The 25,084-nt window shown below is 38.1% G+C and overlaps 1 pseudogene; it reads right to left on the bottom strand.

The window, feature by feature from the left end:
- Positions 1–242: 242 nt before the first annotated feature.
- On the bottom strand, positions 243–1,678 carry LOC132364416 (Y-box-binding protein 1-like; annotated as a pseudogene).
- Positions 1,679–25,084: the final 23,406 nt, after the last annotated feature.

Here is a 25,084-nt window from a genome sequence, read left to right as displayed (position 1 = left end):
TAATTTCATGTGAAATTCATTGGTAACTCTTGGGCACAAAAACAATAGTGATGAACACAATTTATCCAATTTTAAAGCAAGAAAGGATATTAGAGCTCATTTTCCCAATTATTTCCCTCGTGAAAGGAAACTGAGACCCAAAAGGGTGACATGAATTGTTCCAGGTTATACAAAGAACAAGGGACAGAACTGGAACTAGAACTTAGCTCTACTTACTCCTGGTGTCTTGTGCCTTCCTTTCTTCATCCCTCGTGATATCTGCGGAATCGCGATCTCTAACCTCGGTACACTTTCTGTCTCACTGGTCTACCTTGCTCCTGGGCACCCTGGTTGGCAGCACCCTCCATTCCTTCTCCCTGCACAGGAGGGCTGGAGCACCGCGATGGCGCCCAAAGCGTCTCCGCAGGGGGGTGGGCACCGTGGCCTGCGGCAGGGCCGGCGCTGTGCGGCCTGGCCTTGGGGAGCATCTTCCATCCTTCACTCTTTCCCCCACTCTCACCATTCTGGCCATTCTGCTGGTTACTGTGTTGCATCCCCTGCGACAGGGAACGCCTCTAGAAGAATTCCGCTCTGCTGCACATTGACTGCCCCCGCAATCTTTTCTCCAACACAAACTCCACAGTCTCTCCATCCCCTACACCGCGAGAGGACTTCCTGGGTAATTGTCGGCTGTAAAAATACATCTTCCTTGGAGTCCTTCCTGTTGAGGAAACCATATCCTTTTCTTACAGTGAATATTCTCGAAACCTTCCCCGCGTTGCTCTTGCGGTGCCCGCCGGCACGTGCGGCGGATGTGGATGGTGCCTGCCGGCAGGCGCGGCGGATGTGGATGGTGCCCGGCTTGGTGTCCGCCGCACTGAAGCGGGGAGGCGCGGACGCGAGGTGTCGGCCTCCCAGCTCACGTATGCGGCGGGAGCGGGGCGGGGCGGGGCGGGGCGGGGGTGGACCCGGGCAGCTGCGCTCCTCGTGGTGTGACGGTAATTCGGCCGGCGGCAGGGCTGCCCTGGGCCCACGGGGGTCTGATCTCCACTCCCGCTACCGATGGAACTCGGCAACAAGTTTCTTGAATGGCTAGTACGTTGGAATAATGTCCTAAAAGCAAGGCCTCATTTCATTCTTCAGAGTTTTACTAAATTGGAAATAAACCATGACTTATGGGGCTTCCCTGGTGGCGCAGTGGTTGAGAGTCTGCCTGCCAATGCAGGGGACACGGGTTCGAGCCCTGGTCTGGGAAGATCCCACATGCCGCGGAGCAACTAGGCCCGTGCGCCACAACTACTGAGCCTGCGCGTCTGGAGCTTGTGCCCCGCAACAAGTGAGGCTGCGATAGTGAGAGGCACCTCAATGAAGAGTGTCCCCCGCCTGCTGCAACTAGAGAAAGCCCTCGCACAAAACGAAGACCCAACACAGCCAAAAATAAATAAATAAGTAAATAAATAAATAAAAAATCCTTCCCTCTAAAAAAAAACCCTTTAAAAAAAAAAACAAAAACAACTATGACTTATGAAAGGAATATGGGTGGGTTTTTACTAATAAGTACTGTTAGCTGTGGAAACTATGTTGTGTTCTAAGCAAGGGCTCTCTTTTACGGTCATCTCTTTATTGGATAGTCAGAAGACTGGCACAATTAGTTTTTTGTAACACTGTAACAACCCAATTTTGATAAGACTTACGCCATAATTTCTGTCTGCAGTTCAACCTGTATCCAAAGCTTCAAGTAAAACAGAATTTCTAATTCCAACTGTGAGTGTTTCCCCTTGCGGTATGTTATTGAACTTAAAATTACATCCAACAATTGAGTCTTCTAGGTACCGTACGTAATGTTTATTTTGCAAGAAAACTTGGATGATTGTTCCAACACGATGAAGCAAAGGCAAATTTTTCTGGTGAGAATACATATGTGAATTTTTAGAGGTATTATGGTTTCCCTGGGGCACATTTATTATGGTTTTTGACGCCTAGAAATTTGCAGTATCTCACATTATAGGGGAAGAGGAGACATGACTGGTTTTATTTTTTACTACTGTGTAAAATAGTTTAGTGAGTTCCATGTAAACACATTATTTTTCTAATGGCGTATTTTGCTTTTACTGATAATGTATTTTGCAAACAAAGCCTTTAAGGATAATAGGTTCTCCAGACTGAGAATGAAAAGCAGGCTTGATGTCTGACTTGAAAGCGACTGTGAATAAAGGTCAGCAGACAGCATCGATATCTGATGGTTTCTCATCAGTGCCTCACAAGGCAATTTCAAGCCAACAAATATTTATTGAAAACTTACTCCATGGTAAGCCAAACCCTGTTCTGGGTTATTATTAGTTCCTGTTCATATGGTCTATAGACAAACTTTAAAATAGCGACTGTGAAGATACCTGGTCTACCTAGGCAGAGGAGGAAACCACCATGGTAACTAAATCTGAGTTTTCACACCAAAATATGAAAAACAGTGTAGGTTCTTCTGTCTTTCAAGGGTCCTACAGAGCAAATTTGGATGACTGTCAAAATGCAGGATTATGTTATACTAATGGACAAAAAAGTAAAAGATTTTATTTCCAATTTTCAGCTTTATGTGTTCTTTTAGGTGTTTGACCTGATATATGAAGTATGGAATCACCCATGGTGACAGTGCTTGTGAAAAAACTGAAGGTTCAGACTTTCCTGGTGGCACAGTGGTTACGAATCCACCTGCCAATGCAGGGGACACAGGTTCGATCCCTGGTCTGGGAAGATCCCACATGCTGCAGAGCAACTAAGCCCGTGCGCCACAACTACTGGGCCTGCGCTCTATAGCCTGCAAGCCACAGCTACTGAGCCCGCGCGCCTAGAGCCTGTGCTCCGCAACAAGAGAAGCCAGCACAACGAGAAGCCTGCACACTGCAATGAAGAGTAGCCCCCGCTCACCACAACTATAGAAAGCCCGCGCGCAGCAATGAAGACCCAATGCAGCCAAAAATTTTTTTAATTTTTTTAATTAAAAAAGAAAACCTGAAGGTTCTCCTTTTTTCTTAAAGATTCTGCCATATTCTATATTTTTAAAACGAGCTCCATTAAAACTAGCGCTTCTAGCAAAAATCTTGCTGTTTCCATTGAAAAGGCATATGGAACTACTGAGCAGTTTCTCTTGTGTACTCAAGAATCTTAAAATAAGAATGAGTTTCACAAATGTAAAGAGATGAACAAGAAGAGAGGAACAAAAGTGAAACCCAAGAAAACCTATTCATTTACCCATCTCATGTCAAGTTCTTACTAAGTGAACAGTTCATAGCAGCAAGGGCTTAATGGTGGCCAAATTCTCAGTGTATATCCAGTTTTTAAGTGGATGGAACATTGGACTAATAAAGAGCCTGCTTTAGTAGTAATTTGGGCATGAGCAAGTCTTTATGTTGAAATGTACTAAATGACCAAATATGAAGACCCTCTCTGTGCATGCAACTCAGATAGATACAATAATTGCACATCCATTTATTAAGGAAAATGTCTTAAAAACAGGAGTTACAACAGTTGCACACAGAGCTCAAATTATAACTATAAATTTACCTCTAAGGTTCTTACTAGGCTATCAGAAAAAGCCCACAAGAAACAAAATTAAACATCAGTTGACCTGCAGGTTCCAGAGATGAAGTACATAGAATATTATTTTAGTTTTATATTTATTTGAAGTATTTCTATATTGTCCAGTAAGTAGGTTATTTAACACATGGCAACTTTTAAAAAACAATTAGCGTTTTACATATTATATTTTAAAGTGTTTACAGTGAGAATGAATGTCTCTGAACTATGAATTTATCCTCTGAATAACAAGCCATAGCCTGGAAAACATGTGAATGGCCAATAAAATTCAGTGTATGATGTTCTAATTTGTCAAATGGGTGAAAAACTCTGGGATTATGGAAACTGAGAATCCTGAAAGAAATCAATAATTTGTTTCCTTAAATGTGGTTTTCTCTAGAAAATTACTTTAACATTAATCCAAGGCTTTTGGAAGTTCCAAATAAAGAGCAAATAAATGCATTGAATATTAAAAAAATACATCATTTTTAATTGTTTTCAAGAAATTTTCTTGAATTGCACTGTGTCATGCTATGCTACACTGGACCACGTTAGGCTGGGTAGAGTTATAATGTTAGAACTAATCATTAAACCAAATCCTAGCCACAAATTAATAAGCCAGATACGGAATTATCTTAGTGTGAGATGTCAGAGAAAAGTAGTTTATCACGTACTCAAATTTAGGAAATATCAGTTGAGTCCCTTTCACATGCAAGGCTTTGGTTTATGTTCTATAGAGTATGTAAAAATCAATTGAGGAACTTACAGTTTAATGTGAGATGTGTGCACAACTGTTAGGAGAACCATACACTTTGTGACAAAGGCACTAAACACCAATCCCAGAAGAGGCTGACCCTTTGTAAGCTTTGGAGATCTTGAGATGAATGGTTACAGGAGTCGGGAGAAAATTAGTCCAAATATGGGCAAAGAGGAGCATCCCCAGAATAGGGCCAGCTTTAAGAGACCAGGCATAAATACACAGAACACACTGGATGCAACCGTGGGCAATGAAAATGGAAGGGCAGATACAGTGCAGTGTTTGTGAGCAGCCAGGTCATCAACAACATCTGCTCAAAGATTACATGGAGAAAAGAAAGAGAACTCATCCATTTCCCATTGTTTCACGGGAAACAACTGCCAGAAATAAGTAGGCAAGATGTATCCAGTCAACCAATGGCATACGTGGTCTCCCAAAGACCTAATGCCCTGAGGACAGATGTGAGAATGGGAAAGACAAAAAGTAGGAAGGAGCTATTCCCATTTGGAGGATCTGAGAGGATTTCAAGAAGAAGGTATTATTTTAAATGAGACTTGATTTAGAGTTTCAGACAAGTAATAATTCTGAAAAAAACATAAGTGCCCATAAAAATCAGGTGTGTAAGAAATATATTCTCAGCACAGAGGGTCAGCTGGTGCAGGCCAGCAAACAGGTGAGGGTGCAGCATAGATGCATCAGCTCGGTAGCTGGAAGCCAAGGAAGCCTTGTGAGTTGAGAGATCTGCAGAGCTGGCAGCTGCAGAGGCAGCCCATGTGGTTGGGAGATTGAGCAAATTAGTGTGTGTGTGTGTGTGTGTAGTGTGTGTGGGGTGGGTGGGGGGCGGTTTCTCACTGTCAGAGAAGAGATTTACAGACATGGACAGAGAGAAGGATAGAAAGAATCTTCAGGAGAGTTTAAGACATATTAGTATGAATTCTTTTTTACAATTCTAAGATACATATAACAATATACAGAGATATATGAATATATGTACATGTATTTCCTAGTTCTGTTTTCTGAGAGGTCTTTGAAGCAATGCCATCCCAATAGCAATGATCATGTCGAATACCCAGATCTTGGTTTCTGAATACCATCCTCCATCAAAAGGAACCAAGAGCCTCTTAGAAAAATGGCTGATTCCAGGGCTGGGATGAGGCAAAAACAAGATGAGCCTGGAACATCTTGTTATGCCAAATATCAAGAAAATGCAAAAAAGACATAGGAGTCAGCTTGGGAAGCCAAATCTATAACAATTTGTATCAAAATAATTAACAAGAGTAATGGATTACTAACTCATTGAACAAAATACGCCTTTGTAAGTCCATAAATAATAAACTAAAAAATAACAAAATAAGTCCATATAATATAAACAAATAAATAATAAATAAATGAATAAATAGACAAAAAGGAAAAGCTCTTCCTTATAGTAGAATGACAACTAATAAATGAAGACAGAATGATGAAAATGGAAAATCACTCATTTGACAACTATTGTAGACTCATGGCTGATTCAGAAGGAAGTCATCAATGAATGCTAAGGCTTGTTGGAGGTTTGGTAAGTTACAGGAGAATAGTATACTATCAGAATTTCTCCTCACAGAAAACTAATAAATTACAAAGGGGGAAATTGTGATGCCTGGTACACACGAACCTGACCAAGTGATCAAATTAACATCACTAGTGGTAGGATGACTCAACTTCTGTGCCTCCATTATAATGAACAGAGAAGGGCACAGTGTGATTTTGGTGCTATTTTTGCCAAGAATGCATGGCCTGAGTAGGGTTAGGAAAAAAACATCATTTGAACGCATGTTGAGGATCAGATTATCAAGATCCTCAGGGAAACACTGAGGAATTGTTCTAGACTGAACAAAACCAGAGTCATGATGACTAAATGCAATGTGGGTTTCTAGATCATGAAGGAAAAAGAAACATTGTTGAGGAAATTGCTGGAATTTAAATGCTGTCTGTGGATTGGATGGTAGTGTTGTATCACTGTTGATTTTCTCATTTGGAGGCCAGTAAGAATGTACTATAAGGGAGTTTCCTTGTTTCAGAGAGGTAAACACTGTAATATTTAGGGGCAATGAAGCATCACAACTGCAACTTGTTCTCAAATGGCTAGACAAATGACAATGGGTATATACATATATCAAGAAAGGCTGAGAGAATACATACAGAATCAGGGTAGATAGGATGAGGCAATTCTTTGTACTACTCTTGCGATCTTTCTATAGGTTTGACATAATTTCAAAATAAAATTTAAAAACGAACCATGACTTTATATTCTATTACTCAGTGTCATTTCTATGTCGAGCCACATTTTACTGAAATGACAGTTAATCACAATGAATTCTAGGTTTTCCCTTCTCCAGGGATGTGTCTAACCTGGTGAGGTTGTTGGGAAGGCTGATATGGTGCCAGGCATGGAGGGGTCTGGCCCTCCTTATCTTTGGGTCATCTTCCAAGGCTCGTCTGGACAAAGGAGTCCATCACCACCACTAGCCCCGCTTTCTCTTCTGCTTCCACCGTTACTGCCTCTGGAGCCCCTCCTTCTTATACATGCCATGTCCATACATGCCATTCGGCTTCTGTGGGTGCCTTTCTCCCCTCTTCACTAGGCTCACTGGACAAGCATCTCTTTTCTGTTTACGAGCTGTAGCAAGTGACCTCTGTGAGACAAGACATTACCTATCCCTTTCTTCTTCTGGGTCTATCCTTGTCACTTGCCTCACATCTCTCCAAAGTCACTCTCCCTCACCTAGCCCTGGTTCTGGGGAAATTATTTTTTTCTGAGGGGAGAGAGAAGGTTCAGCCTGGATTCTAACTCTACATGTTAAGTTTTTCTCAGAAGTAGCTGCAGTACACTCTAGTGGGGTCAGATTTTTGGAGAGATATTTTCTCTTCTGTTTTCAACACTGAATTATTTTTCATCCATCATAATAAATACAAAGCCAAGTATCTGCCTGCATGAAGCAGGAGAGTGCAGGATGTAAGTGGAGAATGTTAGGTTAGTTAATATGTTGGAATGGAGTATAATGTGATATTCATCCTGGGACCTCACTCTGAGAGCCACTGGCCTAACCTAACATTGTCCCCAGAAATCAATTTCCTGGCTTTATTGGTAACTTACAGAAAGTTCACGAGTTTTGGAATCTGACCAGATCCAGGCTCAAATATTGACATTGCTTCTCTCTAGCTATGTAAACCTAGGCAAGTTGAATTCCAATAATCCAATACTTTTACCAGATGTACCAGAATATAATTATGTAACATCCATATGACTATTTTCCTGAGGATTTGAATATAATATTGTTATGGACTGAATGTTTGTGTCCCCCAAAATTTATTTGTTGAAATTCTAGCCCCCAATGTGATGCTCTTAAGATGTGGGGCCTTTGGGAGGCAATTAGGGTGGAGCCCTCATGAGCAGGATTAGTGCCCTTATAAAAAAAAAAACACCAGAGAACTTGCATCCTCTCTCTCTGCTCTTTCTGCCCTGTGAGGCTACAATGGGAAGTCTCAGTCTGCCACTCAGAAGAGGGTTCTCACCAGAAACTGACATGCTGACACCCTGATCTCATTCTTCCAGCCTCCAGAACTGTGAGGAATAAATAACTGATGTTTATAAGCCACCCATTCTATGGATTTTTGTTATAGCAACCAGAACAAAGATAAATGTCATGTTGAATAAATGAACTGAAATTTGTTTTATTTGTCATAATTTTATCATAACAGTATAGTTTACTTCATGATTTTTCAAGATTAGAAAAATAATAAAACAAATCTCTGACTTACTTATTATGCAAATAGAAACCATAAGTGAAATGTGTATTGCGGAGAAAGTCCATAATTTCAGTAGGCAATGAACTGTGTGGAGCCTGTAAGGAGCAGGAGTGTGGTCTGTATGGGTACCTTCATAAAGCATCTTGAACAGCATCCCCCTCATCTTCAAAAGTAGACATATTGAAACTAAGCCTCAAACTACATGACCCATAGCTGAGCCACAGGTGCTAAACATGCATCACAGGAGTGAGCCAGATTTCCTGACAGCTTCCTGTGAAGGAATGTTTCCTTTCAAGGAAAGGTGTTTTGTGAATCACAAGTCTAGCCAGAGCTTCCTTCCTGAAAAAGCCAGAGACCCTGGAAATAATCAATTGAATCAAATAGTGAATCTTAATAAAAATTTTAGAATATTATGATATATGCCTCAGTGAATCAGTCAGGATCCTCCAGAAAAATAGAACCAATTTTATATTTAAACAAATATAAAGATATGTATATAATACACATATATCACATATATGTGTTATATATATGTAGAGACAGAGAGACAAATGTAGAAACAGAGGCAAAGAGAGACAGAGATACAGAGAAAGAGAGACTTATTTTAAGAAATTTATTTTCATGATTGTGGGGACTGTTAAGTCCAAAATTTCATAAGGAAGACAAATACACTGGAAGTTCAGGTAAGTGTTAAGAGTTGATGTTATAGGGTTTTTTTTTTAAATTTTATTGAATTTATTTTTTTTATAGAGCAGGTTCTTATTAGTTATCTATTTTATACATATTAGTGTATATATGTCAATCCCAATCTACCAGTTCATCCCACCGCCATCACCCTGCCCCCTGCTTTTCCCTCTTGGTGTCCATATGTTTGTTCTCTACATCTGTGTCTCTATTTCTGCCTTGCAAACAGGTTCATCTGTACCATTTTTCTAGACTCCACATATATGCATTAATATATGATATTTGTTTTACTCCTTCTGACTTCACTCTGTATGACAGTCTCTAGGTTCATCCACGTCTCTACAAATGACCCAATTTTCTTCCCTTTTATGGCTGAGTAATATTCCATTATATATATGTACTACATCTTCTTTATCCATTCATCTGTTGATGGGCATTTAGGTTGCTTCCATGACCTGGCTATTGTAAATAGTGCTGCAGTGAACATTGGGGTGCATGTGTATTTTTGAATTATGGTTTTCTCTGGGTATATGCCCAGTAGTGGGATTGCTGGGTCATATGGTAATTCTATTTTTAGTTTTTTAAGGAACCTCCATACTGTTCTCCATAGTAGCTGTATCAATTTACATTCCCATCAACAGTGCAAGAGGGTTCCCTTTTCTCCACACCCTCTCCAGCATTTGTTGTTTGTAGATTTTCTGATTCTGCCCATTCTAACTGGTGTGAGGTGATACCTCACTGTAGTTTTGATTTGCATTTCTCTAACAATTAGTGATGTTGAGCATCTTTTCATGTGCCTCTTGGCCATCTGTATGTCTTCTCTGGAGAAATGTCTATTTAGATCTTCTGCCCATTTTTTGATTGGGTTGTTTGTTTTTTTAATATTGAGCTGCATGAGCTCTTTATATATTTTGGAGATTAATCCTTTGTCAGTTGCTTCATTTGCAAATATTTTCTCCCATTCTGAGGGTTGTCTTTTTGTCTTGTTTATGGTTTCCTTTGCTGTGCAAAAGCTTTTAAGTTTCATTAGTTCCCATTTGTTTATTTTTGTTTTTATTTCCATTTCTCTAGGAGGTGGATCAAAAAGGATCTTGCTGTGATTTATGTCAAAGAGTGTTCTTCCTATGTTTTCCTCTAAGAGTTGTATAATGTCTGGTCTTACATTTAGGTCTCTAATCCATTTTGAGTTTATTTTTGTGTATGGTGTTAGGGAGTGTTCTAATTTCATTCTTTTACATGTAGCTGTCCAGTTCTCCCAGCACCACTTACTGAAGAGACTGTCTTTTCTCCATTGTATATCCTTGCCTTCTTTGTCATAGATTAGTTGACCATAAGTGCATGGGTTTATCTCTGGGCTTTCTATCCTGTTCCATTGATCTGTATCTCTGTTTTTGTGTCTGTACCATATTTTCTTGATTACTGTAGCTTTGTAGTATAGTCTGAAGTCAGGGAGTCTGATTCCTCCAGCTCCATTTTTTTCCCTCAAGACTGCTTTGGCTATTCAGGGTCTTTTATGTCTCCATACAAATTTTAAGATTTTTTTGTTCTAGTTCTGAAAAAAATGCCATTGGTTATTTGATAGGGATTGCATTTAATCTGTAGATTGCTTTGGGTAATATAGTCATTTTCACAGTATTGATTCTTCCAATCCAAGAACATGGTATATCTCTCCATCTGTTTGTGTCATATTTGATTTCTTTCATCAGTGTCTTACAGTTTTCTGAGAACAGGTCTTTTACCTCCTTAGGTAGGTTTATTCCTAGGTATTTTATTCTTTTTGTTGCAATGGTGAATTGGATTGTTTCCTTAATTTCTCTTTCTGATCTTTCATTGGTAGTGTATAGGAATGCAAGAGATTTCTGTGCATTAATTTTGTATCCTGCAACTTTACCAAATTCATTGATTAGCTCTAGTAGTTTTCTGGTGGCATCTTTAGGATTCTCTATGTATAGTATCATGTCATCTGCAAACAGTGACAGTTTTACTTCTTCTTTTCCAATTTGGATTCCTCTTATTTCTTTTTCTTCTCTGATTGCTGTGGCTAGGACTTCCAAAACTATGTTGAATAATAGTGGTGAGAGTGGACATCCTTGTCTCATTCCTGATCTTAGAGGAAATGCTTTCAGTTTTTCACCATTGAGAATGATGTTTGCTGTGGGTTTGTTGTATATGGCCTTTATTATGTTGAGGTAGGTTCCCTCTATGCCCACTTTCTGGAGAGTTTTTATCATAAGTGGGTGTTGAATTTTGTCAAAAGCTTTTTCTGCATCTATTGAGATGATCATATGGTTTTTATTCTTCAATTTGTTAATATGTTGTATCACATTAATTGATTTGTGTATATTGAAGAATCCTTGTATCCCCAGGATAAATCCAACCTGATCATGGTGTATGATCCTTTTAATGTGTTGTTGGATTCTGTTTGCTAGTATTTTGTTGAGGTTTTTGCATCTATATTCATCAGTGATATTGGTCTGTAATATTCTGTTTTTGTAGTATCTTTGTCTGAATTTGGTACCAGGGTGATGGTGGCCTCATAGAATGAGTTTGGGAGTGTTCCTTCCTCTGCAATTTTTTGGAAGAATTTGAGAAGGATGGGTGTTAGCTCTTCTCTAAATGTTTGATAGAATTCACCTGTGAAGCCATCTGGTCCTAGACTTTTGTTTGTTGAAAGATTTTTAATCACAGTTTCAATTTCATTACCTGTTATTGGTCTGTTCATATTTTCTGTTTCTTCCTGGTTCGGTCTTGGAAGGTTATACCAGATGTTATAATTTTTAGTCTGAAATCTGTAGAGGAGGATGGTAGGCTGGAAACTCTGGCAAGAGTTCTATGTCACAGTCTTCAGGCAGAATTTATTCTTCTCCAGAAAACCTAAGTTGCTGCTCTCAAGTCCTGATTGGATGGGGCCCATCCACATTACCAAGGCAATCTCCTTTCCTAAAATCAGCTGATTATAAATGTTAATCATATCTGCAAAATACCTTCACAGCAACATCTAGACTAGTGTTTAACCAAACAACTGGACACCATAGTTTCGCTAAGTTGACACATAAAATTAACCATCACATTCAGTATCTTCTAAAAAACTTTAAAATTCTCAACAAATTATTTTCAAAAAGAGTATATAAAAACATGAAGATGGCCATTTAGAAAGTTACTATTCATGTTTGCACTTCAAAGACATACAAACATACATTCATACAATACTCTAAAATATATCCAAAATCATGCCCAGAAGGTTATTATTTGTTGATAGAATATATTCAAATACATATATAATGACTGGGGTTTAACTACCCTAACCCGTAACCATAGAAGACTGAAAAGGAGGAAGGAAGGAAGGAAGGGAGGGAGAAAGAAAGAAAGAGGGAGGGAGGGAGGGGCAGAGGGGGGAGAGAAAGAAAAAAAGACAGAAAGAAAGAAAGAAGGAAAGAAAGAAAGTCTAGAAGAAGGTGAGAAGGTTTCTTAAAAATATAGCAGGAGAAGTGAAAGAAAGAAAAGATAAAACAGAGGTAAAGAAAGGAGAAGATTTTAGTTTAAATCTGTACAAATAATGACAAATTTGAAAAAATGAGCCAGCATAGCATAGCTAATGAGAGTTAATTTGCTATATAGCATCACGGACAGTTAGAGTATATCCAGACTCAGACTGTTTAAAAAGAAATACCAACAACACAGACAATAACAGAAGTAGGCTTTATTTGTTTTTTAATTGCATGGCATGGCACAATCTAAAAAATCTTGTATGTAGAAAAATAAGGAATCTAAACATCACATATAAATTCAGAGAACTTCCCAAAATGAACACAGTTAAATTCTTCATATAGAAGGCAGCAAAACAAGGCTTTTTACCTTGAAAACCTCTCTCTTCCCCCTAGTCCTTGTTCTTCTTCTAACACTTTTTATCTCCTTTATACATGACATTTACTTCAAAGTTAATGAGGTTGGAAAGAAGTCATGCAGTGAGCATTGGAAGGGTAAAGGTGGGAAGGTTCAGATTAATTCACCAAAAATCAGCCACATTCTGTCCACAGCCTTATCGTCTTTCATTCTTGCATATAGAAAAACATCTTTAGTGTATTTTTTTAATATTAATTAATTTATTTATTTACTTTGGCTGTGTGGATCTTCGTTTCTGTGCGAGGGCTTTCTCTAGTTGTGGCAAGTGGGGGCCACTCTTCATGGCGGGCCCCCACTTAAGATCTAGTCTCCCAGCAGCTTGGTCACAGTCTATCTATAGGGTCTAAGGTCACGTGGTAGGAGAGATTCTAATAAAATAGCTGCCCATTTCTCACTTAGTGTCTCTCCACATACATGATGAGATGCACTCATAAAATAGCAATACAATTACACAGCATTCGAATTTGATGCTAGTACCTATCACTGAACAGGTATTCAATAAACCTATTTTGAATGAATGTAAAGTAATCCTGAAAATTCAAATTAGTATTATAATGGTTTCACCAAGCTATTGATTTTTCTTGTTAAATTAATATTGATTCTTCTTGTAAAATTTATATTTATCATCAAGGAATCAGGGTGCATGTGAGAAGTAGGTTTTCAATTATTACACAAAGCAATTAAATATCCAAACCTGTAATAAATCAGGCCAATGTGTGATCTTAATATGTGAAATACTAGTGTTTCCTGATTGTCAAAAGTATAGCATCTCTATTGGGAGTTCTCTATCTCATTCGTTACATATGGAATAAAATCTCTTATATAGCTTTCATGTATCAACCCAGTCATTTTAGACACAGGAGCCATTCAATTTCCATGTCTTGGGCCTATTCAGTTGTTTGTCCAAAGCTCTCAACAGAGAACTACAATGCTTACTCACTCAACTTCTTATTAGATCACCCTAATGACTAAATAAGATGTTATATTGACAGCAAGAAAAAAAATGTAAAACCCACTGTAAGAAACAAGTAGGTCCCTTTAAAAAGTGTATAAAAATAACCTAAAAAAAAATGAGGTGGTAATTATGTGACATGATGAAGGTGTTAGCTAAGGCTATGGGGGTCATCATTTTGCAATGATAAGTGTATCAAATTTATACATTGTACACCTTAAGCTTACACAATGTTGTATGTCAATTATGTCTCAGTAAAGCTGGGGGGAAAAAAAAAGTGTGATCAATACATGCCACGATAACAGTGATTATGTTAGTTAGTGGGGTTATGAGGGATTTTAATTTTCTTATTTTAATTTGCATTTTCCAAACTGTCTTCAATAAATATAAATTACTTTTATAATAAGAAAAAAAAAAGAAACAAGTAGGTCTGCAAAACTATTTCTTCAATAATATCTTCATGTTTTCCTTTTCTGCACCTCAACCCTATACTTCCCTCCATCGCTACCAAGAACATAGTAGACAACTACAGGAAAACAAAAGCCCCTAAACATATTAATGTTAAATCATAGCATACAAAACAACAAAAATATTATTCTAATTCTAATGAGTTAGTGGGAAGTTAAGGAAAATTCCCAATCTGCCGGTGATCGGGACCTGAAATTAGCGTAATGTAAACTAATGTACATGCTAATGTACATGCATGTAGAAACATGCAATACAATAACAAACATGGTTTGCTAAGTTTAGAGTCTTGGACTTTTAACTAAAGCAATTACTATAAGAGGATTTCATTTTTTTAACATTAAATTTTCAGGAAATTGATCTATAATGCAGAAAGCTGCTAAAAAGATAAATCAATGTATTAAATAAAAATAAAGGGGTAGGGCTTCCCTGGTGGCGCAGTGGTTGAGAGTCTGCCTGCCAATGCAGGGGACACGGGTTCGAGCCCTGGTCTGGGAAGATCCCACATGCCACGGAGCAACTGGGCCCGTGAGCCACAATTACTGAGCCTGCGCGTCTGGAGCCTGTGCTCCGCAACAAGAGAGGCCGCGATGGTGAGAGGCCCGCGCACCGCGATGAAGAGTGGTCCCCACTTGCCGCAACTAGAGAAAGCCCTCGCACAGAAACGAAGACTCAACACAGTCATAAATAAATAAATAAAAAAGAACGTGAATTTAAAAAAAAAATAAATAAATAAAGGGGTAGCTTGAACTTATAATAATTGTTTTAAAAATTTCTAAGTTTTTCAGAGACTAACAATTCTGTAGTAGCAACAAATATGGATATACTTAAAGTAACAGCAATTCTTAGAATCAAATTCCCTTAAAAGTAATTTGCTCATAGAGAGATATTTATTTGGGTAGACTGAGAGTTCAGAGCCCAGAGAGAATGAGAGAGGCTCAATGAGGCAAGGAACAACTGCTAACTCGGGCTGTCTATAGTTTTACTTGGTGGCTGCAGCACAAGCAAAAGGGTTAGAGTCCAAGAGGCAACAGCAGTAATTAGTAGAGGTGAAAATGAACACACTTAGTGGTGGAGATAAAAGAAATATTTAGTAAAAGAGTAAATATTAAATGAGTCTACAGTACAATCTAGATCCTGTATCAGAACACTTAAAGCACTGCCACTTTAGGGTTCAGAAGAAAGGAGGTTAAATACCACTGCTCTAGTCCCATTTCTTTATTCTATAGATAAAGATCCTTAACCATAATGGAAAAATAATTTCCAAAGCAGCAAAGCTACTTAGTGGCAGAATTAGCTCTAAAACCCAGGTCTCCTGGACCCCATTTTTTACCAAGTACACCATAATGCTTTAGAGAATACTTTTATTAATGTATTTAGACAATTCAGTGAATCACTGTGAAACTAGATATTTCAACGTTCTGTTGCTGAATAATTTTAAAATGCTGGTGTGTTTTGTTAGCCATCACGTTAAAACTTATCCAGAGCAAAAGAAACAGCAAAACACACATAATGAAAAAATGTGGCTCTTCTAGACAATGCTTATTAACTGGAAATAGCATTCTTTACTTTATAATTGCATGTAGAATTTTACAGTTAAATTTAGAAGAATAATAAATACAAGTCTTTGCACATATTTGAAAAGTTTTCTCTTTGGAGTAAAATTTTCTTGTGATCTTTTTATATATCACCTATCTTCAACATAAAAGAGAAAGCACCTTTGCTGTGTCAAATGTGGTATAACAAGGTTTTCATTAATTAGACCCATTTCATCTGGGTCTTAATGAATTAATACGAGTTTGCTGGGCAAAGAATGGTGATAGGAATAGAGAGTATTCCCTGGAGAAGAAATAACCTGAGCAAAGAGCCAAGTTATATAAGTGGCAGATTGGAGTGAGAAAGACCCATGGAAGAGTCTTTGCAGGCTCATGCAATGGTCCAAGTGAAAGATGATCAGTAGAGAACAGTGACAGTTTTGCAGATTAGAAAGATTCAAGAAAATTCTGATCAAAACATCTGCATGACTTAGGGATAAACTGGAGATGCATAGCGAGAGAAAACAGAGAGTTATTGAGCATGAATCAAGTTTTTAGCATGGGAAGCTGGGTGGCTGGTGATGCCTTTAACTGAAATTAAAGGACACAAGGAGAGAAGCAGAATTGCCCATATTTAGGCTGCGGTTCTTGATGGAATCCACATGTGTTTTCTTGGTTGAGCTGAAGATTAGATTTAGCATGTTGATGGTTATGGTAGGTAGACTTCTAAGATGGCCCCCAGTGATTCCTATGTGCTAGAATTCATATCGTTGTATAATTCCTTCCCCTTACGAGTGAGTTCGGGACTTCCCCGGTGGTCCAGTGGCTAAGACTCTGAGCTCCCAATGCAGGGGGCCCAGGTTCGATCCCAGGTCAGGGAACTAGATCCCACATACCACAACTAAGAGTCTGCACGCCACACCTGAAGATCCAACACTTGGCAACAAAGATCCTGTGTGCCACAACTAAGACCCAGTGCAGCCACATTAATTAATTAATTAATTAATTTTAAAAAAGAGTGAGTTGGATCTAGTGATTTGTGTCTTACCAATAAGATATGACAAAAGTGATAGGATGTCACTTCCATTATTAGGTTAGAAAAATTGTGGCTTCCACTTGGCTAGCAGATTCTCTCTCTTGCTGGCTTTGACAAAGCAAGTACCATGCTGGAAAAGCCCACATAGAACAAACTGAGGGTAGCCTCCAGCCAACAGCCAGTAAGGAACTGAGGCCTTCTGTTCAACATCCCTGAATCCTGCCAGCAACCATCAGTATGAGCTTCAAAAGGAGATCCTTACCCATTCAAGTCTTCAGGTGAGACCCCAACCCTAGATGACACCTGGATTACATTCTTATAAGAGATCATGAAGCAGAGGACCCAGCTAAACTGTGCCTAGATTTCTGACCCACAAAAATTTTGAGATAATACATGTGTGTTCTTTTAAGCCACTAAGTTTTGGGGTAATTTGTTTCGCAGCAATACATAACTAATACAGTGGTAGTTAAAATTATGCGAGCAAATGAGATTTAAAATAAATAAAAGTTATCCCAAGATCAATCTTTCAAGGAAATCAGAAATATCCCTGGGGGGCTTCCCTGGTGGCGCAGTGGTTAAGAATCCGCCTGCCAATGCAGGGCACACGGGTTCGAGCCCTGGTCTGGGAAGATCCCACATGCCACGGAGCAACTAAGCCCGTACGCCACAACTACTGAGCCTGCGTTCTAGAGCCCGCGAGCCACAACTGCTGAAGCCTGCGTCCCTAGAGCCCATGCTCCGCAACAAGAGAAGCCACCGCAGTGAGAAGCCCGCACAACGAAGAGTAGCCCCCGCTCGCTGCAACTAGAGAAAGCAAAGACCCAACGCAGCCGAAAATAAATAAAAATAAAATAAATTTATTAAAAAAAAAAAAAAGAAAGAAAGAAATATCCTTGGGCTCCTAACTTCTCTTTAATTACCATTTCTGGGTTCCCAGATTCTCAGTTCTTTAATCTGTCACCAGGTCTCCTTGTCAAAAAAGGAAATGAATCTGGCAAATTTAACAGTAAACAAAAAGAACCCAGCCAAAAATGGCTGGATATGTCAGGCTAGATATGTCAAGCTGGATGTCCAGGACCTGAAAAAGAAGGCTGAGCCTTCATGATATCCCAGAAGAGAGATCAGTGGTTTATCTGCTGATGTCAAAGGAACCAAAGGAGGGCACAGGGTTTCCCCCAAAGCCCATGAAGGGGCACTATGAAGGAAAGAATCACCTACTGGCCCCAGAGAGTACACATCAGCTAATGATGGTACAATTTCCAGTCAGATCTCTCCAAATCCCCCACTTTACTTTCTCCTGCTCCCTCCAAACCTGCAGGATAAGAAACAGCAGCTAGAGATGGAGGGAGCTAACAAGTGGTGAGAGCAAGGTGATGTGGTGGCTCAGGATCGGTGGAAGAAGGAGGAGGAACCAAACATGGCTCCTTCCCCGCTGCAGACTTCCATACTGAGGCTGCTCAATCTGAGGTTGGAGAAAAGACTTTGACAGTAAATCAAGCCCGCAGCCTTTACTAATATAGTCCCAGACATCCTGTTTACCAATTTGAGACTATGCTCTAGACATAAAGTTAATGGAAGACCTGTTATATAAGAATGATAGAAAAATCATGGTGCCTGCATCTATCTTTATCCCTGAAGAAATAGCCTCACTGAACACATTTTGAATGGGCAGGAGGAAACAAAAATGAAGTTGCCTCTTAACTATGTCATATGATATACTTGTTTGTTAACTTGTGTATATTTAACAGTGATTTGATTACAGGGGAATAAGAGAACCATGAAATTCCACTTGTGATGTAGATGATGAAGTATTCTGGGTGGTTTGTTAAAAAGAAAAGAAAAAGAAAAAGAAAAAAATTGATGTCGGGACTTAAGACCATTTATGCAGCATTTTTATTTTCTATCCATTGAGACAAAATTTTTATTTCATATTCAGCTTCCTAGAAACCAAAAAACTCAAGGAAAACCTCAAATGTGTAATCTTTATTATCAAAAGTAAGTGTCACACCATACCCTCATGAACACAAAGTTTTCCTAAATCTACTCTCTAAAAATAAATTCTCATTAAGTGTGGGATATATAGTAAGAGATGCAAAACAGAATCGAAATAGAAGCAAAGATGCCTAAAGCCCAGCTGTTTACCAAATCTCTGGCATCAAAACTTGCATTTGATGCAAGTGCATCAAATATTGCACTTTCAAAAAAAAATATTGGCATATGTAATTAGTTTCCTGTAGCTGCTGTAACAAATGACCACAATCCTGGAGCTAAAAATAATAGAAATTTATTCTCTTACAAATCTAGAGACCAGAGATCCAAAATCAGTTTCATGGAGTTGAAATCAGGTGTTGTCAGGGTCCTGCTCCCTCCAGAAGCTCTAGAGGAGAATCCTTTCCTTGCCTCTTTGAGCTTCTGGTGGCCGCCCATATTCCATGTCTTCTGGCCACATCACTGCAAGCTCTGCCTCCAGGGTCACATTGCATTATTCCCTTTTGTCTGTGTAGAATCTCCATCTGCCTCCCTCTTATAAAGATACATGTGGTTGCGTTGGGGACCCATATTTATAAACTAGAATAATCCTCCCAGCTCAATATCCTTAATTTAGTCACATCTGCGAAGACCATTTATTCCAAAGTGAAGATAAAGGAAAACTTCATTTAAAATGGAGTTAAGATTCACTTTGTTATACAGCAGAAACTAACACAACATTGTAAAGCAATTATACTCCAAGAAAGATGTTAAAAAAAAAAAGAAAGAAAATGAAAGTAAAAAAAAAGGAGTTAAGAAGGCCCGAAAGGAGAGCTCTCATGCACGTACCACTTGTTGCAGCCTGCATAACCAGCAAGAAGTAGGAAGATAAGAATTATTTTAACAAGGTCTGTTTGTATATCTCTTAGTATAAAATCCTCAGTCTCATCTTTTTACCCATGATTAAGAGAATGTTACTTTTCTTCTGGTACAAGGAAGAACATTTTTTCACATGGGAATTTCATCTCCTGCTTTTAAGAAAAGGAAGGAAGATCCCTCCCTGCCCCAAACAACAACACACTAACCACTGCTTGCAGCCAATGAGAAGCAGCCACAACCTTGAATTCTTGTCTTTCTCCAGAGAACTTTTGTTCAAAACAGCCCTCCCCAATTTCCCCCTAAAATTTAATAAAAGCAAGCCCCTCTCTGTCTGGACTTGCCTATGATTCACCATATCTTGTCTGTTCCAAATTGCAATTCTCTGCTATTCCCAAATAAACCCATTTTCCTGGTTAAAAAAAAACAAAACAAAACAAAAACAAAAAACCTGGCTGCTTTATTTTTTTTTAATGAATTAATTTATTTTATTTTTATTTATTTTTGGCTGCATTGGGTCTTTGTTGCTGCACGCGGGCTTTCTCTGGTTGCAGTGCGCAGGCCGCTCATTGTGGTGGCCTTTCTTGTTGCAGTGCACCGGCTCCAGGTGCGCGGGCTTCCGTAGTTGTGGCTCGCAGGCTTAGTCGCTCTGCAGCATGTGGGATCTTTCCGGACCAGGGCTCAAACCCGTGTCCCGTATATTGTCAGGTGGATTCTTAACCACTGCGCCACCAGGGAAGCCCCTGGCTGCTTTATTTTTGAGATTGACACCAACATAAAGTAGCATTCCCAGGTTTCAGTGGCTATATTTTGGGGGATCATTTTTCAGCCTACCACGACACATGAACAGCAATAGATACATAACATGCAGAATAAGACTTTTAATCCACCTATATACTTTAGGTAATAAACTAGCACTCGAAATTTAGAAATTTGCTGAATTTCAATAACATCTTCATTAATGTAATTAATTCTCATATTGTAGCTATAGATACAATTTTTAGTTCTCAGTAGTGAGAATGGAATAGACTTCTGGAAGCCAAGGTGTTGGTGGAATGGTCTGTGTAAACATGGGACCAGATTATTATAAAATTCTATTACTCACAAATGCTTCTACTAGGAGCACTACACACGGAAAGGAAATTTATTGCTCTCCCTTTAAGAGAGTAAAATCTAAAATAGCTCAATGTGGGACCTTAGTTCACCACAGAATTTTAATGCTGGACAGGATCTCAGCCCTTCATCCTTAATTTTCAGATAAGAAAAGTGAGGCTCGGTGAGACCTGCTCACAGATCCCACAGCTAATAAGTAGCAGAATGAGATCAGAATATTTCCTCACTCTTCGTCCATGCCCTTCTTCCTGAGCTATGCGACTCTCTTTTTTGTTTGGTCATTTACTGAAATATAAGCTAGTTTTAATCACTCTCCTGTTTAGGTTTTTCAACCCTTAGAATTAAAGCACATTAATTAGTATTTAAGCATTTATTTCTGGATTTAGTAACATAAATATTCTTACTGACCTCTTACCAACAAAAGTCTGATCTGCAAAAGAGGAAATTCAGGAAGACAGTGCTTAATACTCAACTGCTATCAGGTTAATTCAAAGGAGTTGGTTCAGTTAAGATTTTAATCTGCACAAAAGGAAACAGAACCTGCAAATGTACTCAGTACAGATATATCTAGCAGCAGCAGTGAGCAGGGCTGAATTTGTAACAGCTGGGGTAGTTCCCATCCACAAATTAGAGATGCAGAAATTTTCTCTCCCACACCAAACGAGTTGGTTTGTGGTTTTCTAAAAGATATATACCGGCTATATATCTATTCTTTCTCATGAAGAGAGACTTGATAAAATGGCAAAATGTCACTCCAATATCCTTGTAAATCATCTGCTTTCAAGTTTACCAGGCGAGTTTAGCAAGGAGACAGTCTATTACAACATAAGCTGCCCTTGTGTCTCTTAGTGATACCAGGACATCATTTAAGAAATCCAACTTTAAAAAATCTGAATGAGTAGCTGATTTTGAAATAATTTCATTCTTGTAGTTGCTCATAACATAAAATGAGATGTTACAATGCAGTCCAAACTTTTTCTCAGAATATTATATATCTTGCTTAGACAGAACTCCCTGTTATTATTTATTCATGCCAATATAAATTATTCTCTTCAAATGAATTCAAGTCACGTAAACTCTGGCTTCCAGGAACCAGAGCATGCTTTCTTTTTGAGAGATGTGAATTTCACCTCATTCCTTGAAAATTGAAAAATCAAATAACAAACAAGCCCACTGTTTACAATCAATACCTAGTTCAGTAACTCCTTGAGATTGTTTGACTCCAGTGTGAGTTGCAGTCTTGGGAGTATTAAGGACTTGGAGTCTTTTTTGCTATCGACTCCAAAACAAAGATGAACTACGGTAGAGAGTTGCCTTTCTTATGGGGATCTGAAGGGGGGTTCTGGTTTGTTTTATTTATTTTAAAGCCAAAAGCCAATTCAAGGATGATGAATGGTGTCAGTTTGACAGCACCAAAGACTGAAATTCTTCATTTCTTCCAAGGTTTAGCCTGGCAATGCCTGCAATTTCGTCTACAGTTCACACGGCGAAGTGCATTAACTCTTACCTGGATAAGCTGATTCTAATAGTGTGGTATCGGGATCATGACCTATTCCGACAATTCCTTTTCTCCTGATAGCCCTTGTAAGTATGAGGGTAGATATAATAAAAGAGATTCTTTTTACTTTTAAAGAGGTTTTTTTTTCAGTTGGAACTGAATAAAGCCTTCTGATTGAATTTATTCAGGTCAGCACACTGATTGAAGGCTAGAGCTGGTCTGGACCTGACCCCAACAATGACTGTTCTATGAGCCCAATCTCAGATGGGGTTCAGATTTATTGACCTGAATTTTGCCAGATAGAAAGAATAGTCTCAGGGAAAGTTGACACTTACACAGTCTACCTTTCGACTTTAACAAAAACTTTACCTGCTCTTTGGTTGACACCAATAATAGTGGTGATATAGTGGAATGGATATTCCTTTGTTGCTGAGGGACATCCTTGGACAAGGAGAGAAAAAGCCATGTTCAGCTAGTCATTACCATCCAGGTAATAATGACTTCTGGTTGCTAATAAACAATTGGGTTTTAAATGAGATTTATTTTCTCTGAGGCAATTTGTTTTTCACTTATTCACTCCTGTAAGTGACTAATTTACAGCATTTAAAAATTTTTATTGAAATAATTATAGAAACTCAATAAAAGGATGGAAGACATTATTTTATTATTTCTTATGCATTCTTTTCTTCAACTTTTTAAATATTATGTGTACTTTTTAAGAGAAGGTTATCAGTAGAGATTGAAGCTGAGTCTATATGAATAGTAGTCGAAAGTTTGCAGAATCATTATGATAATAAAATTTTGCTGAAGTAATGATGCTAATTAAATTTGTGGAGCAACCACAATGTAACAGCTATTGCTAGAAACTTTTGGCATAATAATGAAAATATAACTTGCTTTAAGGTGTTTATAATCACCTTAGAAAAACAATAATAATACACCGAAAAAAAGTAGAAACGTGAAACAAAACTTGTGTTACCATCATATAGTGCTTGTTCTTATAAAAATTAGTCTCCTTTAGAGTGAATCATTTTTTATTACATAGTGAAGTGTTATATAACATGGCATGGACTCCAAATACTGATGGAATTCAAATAAAAAATACATTAAATGAAGTATGGAGTATTTGAATTGTGAACTAGAATTTGGAAGAAAAGAAAGTATTTTTAAAAAGTAGGGTTGGAGGAGGACATTGCCAATTAAAAAATACTATCAAACACATGAATAAGCATGGATTGTATTGGAACAGTGAGGCTTTCTCATTTCTCTGGTGGATGAGACACACTTTGAAGTGCCCTTAATGAATATTGTTTTTTCCTTCACGCAAAACTTTTAAGTGAAAAACTGAGTGATTGTTAGGATAATTTCAACCCACATCAAAAAAATAAAGCAAATCATAGCAAATTGGAGGGTGAAAAAAGACAAAACACAATTCCTCCTCTTAAAGGGTTGAATTTTGGCGTTAAGATTTGCTGCCCACAAGCTTGACAGGAGATTTTTTAAAATCTCTTTCTTGATTTAAAATGATGAAAGCTAAATGAGGAATTTTCTTGAATTCATTAGACTTATGTAGCACTTCATAGTTTACAAGTCTAATCACTTACATTACTTATTTTATCCTAGACTGGAGACAGAATAGTTGATTCAAGTGTCATTATTTCCTAGCTGTATGCCTTTGATCTTTCCTTTTTCTATTCCTTTTGAAGTTTAGTTTTCTCTTCTGTTATATGAAAATAATAATACTTATCAAGTAGAGTTGTAAATATTTTAAACATGTAGTGCTTGGCGGAGAGTTGGAACTCAAGCATGAGTCCACTATTTAAAAGATGACATAATCCAGAAAAAGTCAGGTAACTTGCCAAAGACTTCACAGATTGAAGGGATAGACATAATAGTAGTCTTCAGAACTACTATTCTGTGATTTTTCTACTATATTGTGTAACTTCAAATATAATTTCACATATGATCAAATTGATTATTATGAGTCTCTAGATATATTTATATTCAACAAGGCCAACATCACTTGTATATTTAAGTGGTATGTGTATCACTGTTATGCTTCTTAAACTATGTACCCATGGGGTGTATGCTGTGTGCTATTGTTTTTCAAAATCACAGATTAAACTTGGAGCACCTTAAAAATGGGGGAAGAGCAATATTCTATATTAAAATAAGCAACCGTATATAAACCATATATAATGAGGTAGACTTTTTATTTTTTAATATAAAACCAAAAAAATTTGCTTGTAGAAGTTTGTTTTAGATCATATTTCAATCCCTAGTTTATATGATCATATTGTCTGCTGTGCTTGGTACTTTTGGAAGGAAGTTTTGATGAGAAATGAAATAACATGTTCAGGATCACAAAGGAGTTTGTGTCCCCCAAAAATCTACATTTCTCAGAATATAGACTAGAGATTGGCATGGTTTCTAAGCCTCTCTTCATACTGTAATTTCTATATATTCTTATATCTACTCTTTCTCATTTCTCTTTTTCCTCCATTTCAAAGGAAGGAGTATTAAGTATACAATAGCCAAAGGCAACCTAAGGAAGGAAACAAGCCAAACACTTTATGATATGTATTCTGTATTCTAAAGGACATGATTTTCTTGGGGTAAAATTTAAATTCTTGACTATATTAAATGCTCTCATATCAGTGACATACATGCTGGATAGTAAACTTTAAACTCAAACTTCTGTACTGCCCTTTGTGATGTTGGGGCTGGAAGTCGTTAACCCATATTTCTGCTTTACTTGGCTGGATTCCTGTTGGACTGTGCCAATAGGGGGAGCTAGAGGGAACCTGGAAAACTGAAGGAGAAAAGACGCTGCTTCCTGTTCTTGTCCCAGGGACCCCAGGACACACCTTCTCCCTACCAGTGACACTTCTTCAGTAAGCACAGTTAATTCCAACTTGCAGTTTTTCCAGCATTCCCATCATCTTATTTTAAATCATTGCTT

Source organism: Balaenoptera ricei, chromosome 4, assembly GCF_028023285.1.
Source record: "Balaenoptera ricei isolate mBalRic1 chromosome 4, mBalRic1.hap2, whole genome shotgun sequence".
Lineage (NCBI taxonomy): Eukaryota > Metazoa > Chordata > Mammalia > Artiodactyla > Balaenopteridae > Balaenoptera > Balaenoptera ricei.
The sequence above is the reverse complement of the archived record's forward strand: the minus strand, read 5'-3'. Positions and strand labels throughout refer to the sequence as shown.